The sequence below is a fragment of the Rosa chinensis genome, chromosome 5, assembly GCF_002994745.2.
Source record: "Rosa chinensis cultivar Old Blush chromosome 5, RchiOBHm-V2, whole genome shotgun sequence".
NCBI lineage: Eukaryota > Viridiplantae > Streptophyta > Magnoliopsida > Rosales > Rosaceae > Rosa > Rosa chinensis.
Genome location: NC_037092.1, coordinates 32219429 through 32226258, shown reverse-complemented (window position 1 = coordinate 32226258; position 6830 = coordinate 32219429). Strand labels below are relative to the sequence as shown.

The 6830-nt window shown below is 35.3% G+C and overlaps 1 long non-coding RNA gene across 1 annotated transcript; it reads right to left on the bottom strand.

Moving 5' to 3' along the window:
* Nucleotides 1–4268: 4268 nt before the first annotated feature.
* Nucleotides 4269–5165, bottom strand: LOC121049337. Its single transcript, XR_005799630.1, has 3 exons — nt 5023–5165; nt 4768–4855; nt 4269–4432 (listed from the first exon to the last, which is right to left on the bottom strand). It is a non-coding gene; the product is annotated as an uncharacterized LOC121049337 (long non-coding RNA).
* Between the last annotated feature and the right edge of the window lie 1665 nt (nt 5166–6830).

Below are 6830 nucleotides of genomic sequence, written 5' to 3'. Positions count from 1 at the left end.
ATCAGTGTATGTAAAAATAGAAATTAAGTTCTCATCCATTTGATAAATAAAAACTAATCAAATGTCATCGCATAGCAATACAATCATAATTCGGGCTTCAACAATCCCTAACTATTAAAGAGTTAATTCCTCATAGAAAGAAAAACAAAATAAAATAAAGAAGAAAACGAAGAAGTCGCGAGGGAAGAAGAAAGAAGAGAGAAGATGACAACTTTTTCATATGTTTCACAGCCCTTTTATATTGCTCATTGAGTCCTCTTTGATTCCTTTTTTGTTTGCTATTCCTTGAATTGTAGAGAAAACCATCTTCTTGAGTTTCTGTTTGATTTAGGATCTCCAGATCATCTTTCCAATAAAAGCTTGCCATGTCATCAAAGCGATAAATGTGAATATCCTCCAAATTTGCTGTGTCACTTCCATAGATTAGGCTCTTCGATCCATCAAGGTCTCCTGCTTGGGTCTAGATCCTAAGTTTTTTCTTATTTCTGCATCTTTCCTCCATTGTTATCTTCTTTTTGTATATTTTCTCTGAAAAACCTAATAAACATAAAAATAAATAAATAAATAAATAAAGAGAAAATATAAGAAACTAACAAAGATTAATATGGGGATTAACCATATAAATGTTGCATAAATGCTCGTATCGCCACACGGGTTGCCACATTAGCCATTCACCACACAGGTCTCCTCACCTCAAATCAAACAATTAAGATGTAATTCCTCAAAATTAACACAATTTCACAATATCAAGTTCATATATTTCAAAACATATATTTGTTTTCAATAAGTCTGATTTACAGCTAACAATCAATTATAAAAAAAAAAAAAAAGACTCAATCTGATTTATTCACCCATATATCCCACTGCGTCTTCACACACAAAACGAGATAAGCACAATTCACAACAATTCGCTCAAAACAACTTCGTCAAGCACCTAATCACATCAAGGTCACCACTCATCATAATACGAAGTATAAAAGTGTTTAAAGTTCGCAACAAGTAAGGTTTGTGATTCAATCCGAGTCCACGCTGCTGTAAGTTTCGCAGTTCGATCCCCTGTGAGTTTCGCAGTTCGATCCCCTGTGAGTTTTGCAGTTCGATCCAACTATAGTTCACAATTTACTCAATCCATACAAACCATTTTGTAACAAATCTTTGTTCAAACTTACCCATAAATAACCGTTGACGATCAAGTTCATATATTTCAAAACATATGGTTGTTTTCGATAACTCTTATTTACAGCTAACAACCAATTCTAATAAAAGAATAAAATAGCTCGATCATGACTCAGAACAACGTGAGATTTACTGAGCTCTATATCCCGCTACGTCTTCACACACAAAACAAGATAAGCACAATTCATAACATTATGCTCAAAACTACTTTGCCAAGCACCTAATAACATCAAAGGCATAACTTATCACAACACGAAGTACAAAAGCATTTAAAGTTTGTAACACGTGAACTAAAAACCAAAGACTACGTTAACCTAGATGAATCTTCATCCGAGACTCCACAAGGTCTCTGAAACACTCCTAAGATCAAATCCTCCAAATGAAAAGATGATCCAATGGTCTGATCCTCACGTATTGAAAATCAAATGAATTGAAACTGAAAATACCCTAATTTATCCAAAAGATCAAGGAAAGGTAAAACAAAATATATCTACATGTTCATCTCGACGAATACAAGATAAAAAGAGCAAAGAACTGCTCCAAAAGTGGCTAGACTCACTGCCAGTGAAAGTCACAGTAGCAAAATCGAAATCATTCAACTTGTAGATTGCATCAAGGGGAGCAACATTCTTACCAGGCACCAAGTCCAATTTGGCCTTGCACAAGCTAGACCAAGTTCGAAAGTTTCTAATGGCCAAACTTCAAATAAAACTTCTGAGTTCGACACTTTGAATCGGTCTTCAATCGTTATATGGATCGAAAGAGGAAGCAAATATCTTCAAAACCCAACCGATTTCATGCCCAGTCATGGTCATAGGATGGAGATTGATACGAGTCAGTGATGTAGTGAGTTTCAAGGTTCGATCTGCCATGAGTTTTGCAGTTTGATCCAACTATAGTTCACAATTTACTCAATGCGAAAAATTATTTTGTAACAAATCTTCATTTTCACTTAACTATGAACGGTTGACGATCAAGTTCATATATTTCAAAACATATATTTGTTTTTGATAAGTCTAATTTACAGTTAATAATTAAATCAAATAAAATAATAAAATAGACTCAATCATGAATCAGAACAACGAGAAATTTAGTCACCTTTATATTCCTCTGCGTCTTTACAAACAAAATGACATAAGCACAATTCACAAAAATCCTCTTAAAACAATCTCGTCAATCATCTGGGTCACAACTCATCACAACACGAAATACAAAAGAGGTTAAAGTTTGCAACACGTGAATTAAAAACCAAAAACTACGCAATTGAGAAGAATCTTCACCTGAGATCAACCCACAAGATATCTGAAACACTACTAAGATCAAATCGCCCAAATGAAAGGACGATCCAAGGGTTTGATTCTCACAGATAAAAAATCAAACGAATTGAAACTGAAAATAACCTAACTCATCCAAAAGATCAAGCAAAGGTAAAACAAGACATATCTACATGTTTGTCTTGACGAACACAAGATAATGAAGAAAAGAATTGCTTCAAAGGTGGCGGACGCATCTCAAGTGAAAGTCACAACTAGCAAAATCGAAACCGTTCAACTTGTAGATCACATCAAGGGGAGCAAGTTTCATATATGGCACCAAGTCCAATTTGGCCTAGATCGAGCTAGATCAAGCTTGAAAGTTTTTGATGGCCAAAACTTTGGTGGTGTGGAAGGAGAGGATCGTCAGGCTAGTTGGGCTGTGGTGGTGCTACTGCCAGAGGATGTTGGACTGCAAACAAAAAGCCGGCTCTGGTCGTCGTTATCCAGGTTGGATCGAGGGTTTTTTTGGAGAGAGAAAGGGCTTCCGGATATGGAAATTTTGAAAATTTCCAAAATTAGAAAATCTTCCGCTGACCATAACTTTTTTATACGATCTTAGAAAAATGTGTGCCGCATGTATAAGAACTCGTATCAATGTGGTCTACAACATTCGTGAATAAAGTTTTCCTACACTATGCCAAAAAGGCCTTCAGACGACAGAACAGTTCTGTGGTCTGAACGAATAAAAATGTGTCGTCTAGTACGGTGTCGTCTCTTGGGGGCATCAGACGACATAAAAAAATAAAAGTCTTGTGTTGTCTGATGAGTTTTGCATTTTGGGAACATTGTGATCTGTATCTTTAAAGCATTCAAACAACAGTTTTGTATTGTCTGATAAACAAAACAACCACAGTATTTTTAAATACTATTGTGTGAATCATATTTGCAAGACTTATTTGTGTGGTCTGAATGCCCTTAAATAAGAAATATGAAGACTCGTATGTAGTGTCTTCTCTCATAGAATAACACTTAAAGGTTGTGTTAATTTACTTTAAACGACAATTATATGTGGTCGTAAAGAGCATCAGAGGACAATTAAGTGTCGTTCTAGGGTATGTTTATATGACATTTAAGTGTTGTGTGAAAGATTTTGAAATTATACATATGTGATGTTGGGAAATGGTTTAGACAATAGATATCATATTCTTTCTGTTACGTCAGTCTCATTACGATGACAATTTACTGTCGTTTGAGATTATTTAGACGACAAATATTTGTGGTCTGAATACAAAAAGGACCACTAATAGTACGTGTTTTATATTGTCTGTGATCACGTCCAGTCACACTTATTTGTTGTTGTTATACACTTTAGCCAATACTTTCATCTAACTTATGTTGTTGTTTTGCCTTTCAGACTACAATTTTCTGTTGTCCCATTGTTAAAAAGACAATAGACTTCTAATTGGTTTTTGTGTTGTTTTTGTGCAACTGCAACCACACATTTTGGTGTGCTTTTGTTGTAGCTTGCAATTTGAGACAACATATATTAGTAGTCTCATGTTACAATTGGTATGTATGCATTCTGGAAATTAAAATTGCCCATTAATGAAAGTATGAAACCATAAAATCCACATCCAAAATCATTCATTGCAATTTCCATTAATCCACCATTGTTTCATGTATACAAACCTAATCATGATCAGTTCAAAATAACCTATATCTACTAATCTGGATCTGCATACAAGTTCAAATGCTTAATGAATGAAAATTTTCTACTAGACACAAGTTAATAACGGAACTAACTAGCTAGGTGTACTACTGTACCAATTTCACAATCTGATCATGAATGGAATCACCCGAATCATAGAAGTGGTCATAGAAAACGGAATGGCTAGTGAGCCTGCAGAGACACAAACATGCTGACCCATTGGCGCTCCACCATAAACAACAGCCACCTTTGCTCCTTTCTAATAAGCAAACTTCTCAGCTTCCTTATATATCTGCCACAGAAAAAATTTATAGCATCAAGCCCCGAACAAAATCAACACCAAAACTACAACACATCAACACCTCTAAGTCATCGAAATATGAGAACCTCATTAGCCAACTTTCTCGTCAATTAAGATGCCAGTCTTGTAGAAATGAACTAATATAACACGACCAAGCATACTTGGGGTACTCATGTGCTTATATTTAGCAAGTGTGAGAAGTAGTTCAGTAGCTGGTCTTATTGCCATGGCTTCAGAAATTTAAAGCAAAAAAGAAAAAGAAAAAAAGAAGTGAAGTTACTGATAACAAAATAAAAGAAAATGATAACTAGGGGCAAAACCACTACCCCCCCACAAGAGCACCAAGATGTTGATCCAACTCTATGCGATACTTGTGTAGATAAGTATTTAATTCATCAGTTCCATCCTAAATTCCTATGAGATAAATCCACAAGATAAGAAAATATTTAGCATTCTAGTACCATGAATTTTCAAGGTAATAATTAAAGGAAGCAAGACATAATTTCTGCAAAGAAGACCAAGTTAGGCGTAGTACTATCTTGTTTACTGGTTTTATAGGAAAAGGCCACAAAGCTACTGACTTGTGTAGATACAGTAGCAGTCTCAGATCTCTGAAAGTGATGAGTAATTTGGCTCTTAATGGGATCTGACCGATGTCTAGAAATGGAACTAGGGAAATGATCAAAGGCCTCCATACTTATGGGGTCCAATTTTCCTTTAGCAATTGCAATGGCTATTGATGAAGGGATTTCTCTAGTTCAATTTGTGGTCAAGGAAAATAAATGTGATATGAAACAGGAAAACCTTGTAGGTAAGAATAAATTTAACCTAACAACAACAAGAAATAAATAACAAAAAAATACGATCCAAGGAAATCAAGTTCTCCATCAAGGGACTCCACAAGCTCTTGTGGTATGGGTCTCATATGCTTGACAATTTTCTTGTCAGAGTCGTATCTGTATGAATGCAAATAAGGTGCCAGGAATCAGTAATGAAAAAAACACCAAAAGTTTGAAGCCTTATCACTAAAGTAAGCTATTCTCATATTACTCACACTTGAGCATGCTGGAAAATTGCAGCTGCTTCTCTAAAAGATCTGGGGTAATCTTCAGGCATTTGATTGCCCTTTTGCAATTTCAAAACTGATAAAGCCTGCAACCAAAAGTAGAAATATGAGACTTGATCTCAGTTCTAAAAGAACAAGAAAGCAAAACAAAATAAAAAAATAAAGTTTCTAAATAAGCAAAATTTTATAAGAAAACAAAAATGACCCTATATGTCATTGCCCCTAAAAATTTTAAGCTTGTCACCTGTCCTCCTTTAGCATTATATCATACAACTCACCACAGTATAATGTCTAGAAAATAGATATCAAGTGAAGTCCTTTACAATGTGTAAGGTTACATCAACACCCCTAAGTCACCAAAATCTGAGAACCTAACTAGCAAACTCTCTCGTCAATCAAGATGCTAGTCTTGCAGAAATGAACCAATATAACATGACAAGCATATTTGGGGTACTCATGTGCTTATATTCAGCAAGTGTGAGAAGTAGTTCACTAGCTGGTCTTACTCATAGCAAAGAACTAAATAGGTAGAATATAGGAAATTAGTAAATAGGTTCTTAATACATTTTTCTAATCCAGTGGTAAACAATTTTATACATACCATTGTTGAGTCGGTTGGAGACAACCAAATTGGCACTTGTCAATCCTGAATATACCAAAATAAATGCATGCGCTACAGTTACCATTAGCATGAACAGTCCAGTATCTTCCAATGCTCCCCCCATTTATCCATACTTCACCCTTCCCCATGCTCCCCATGTCCAAAGCCAAAGGCTCGTCCCCTTCAGGTGCATCAAAATTGGACTGAGGCAAGTAGCACCGTTATCCAAAATTGCTTGATGGTACTAAAGGAACAAGCTAGAATGAAAATCTTTAGCAGTAGTCAATATTTGTAGTTCTTATTTCATACCTTATACCAAGTCATTGGCTGTTGATTCTGTGTCCTTAGACACCCTCGTCCAATTCACTGCAGAGGTGGAAGTTGGAGAACTGAGATTCATGGATTCTCCATTTAGCCCAACCTGTAAAGAGAAACATACCTAAGTTGAGGCATTCCTCGAGTACACAAGTAATTCAACAAAATTAAACTTTATAGACCTTGTATGACCATATCTGCCCTGATAAATCTCTACTTCCTTGATCTAATCCTTGTTGAACAACTGGTCCCTTTACATCACAACAGGGAACCTATATTCATATAGTCTTCCAAATCACATATCCAGATTTTGATTTAGTCATATGTATAAAGACACCACAAGAAGTTTCTTATTACATTGAATTCTTATTTGTAACTCATGTAATTTACTCAAATACAAACTATAC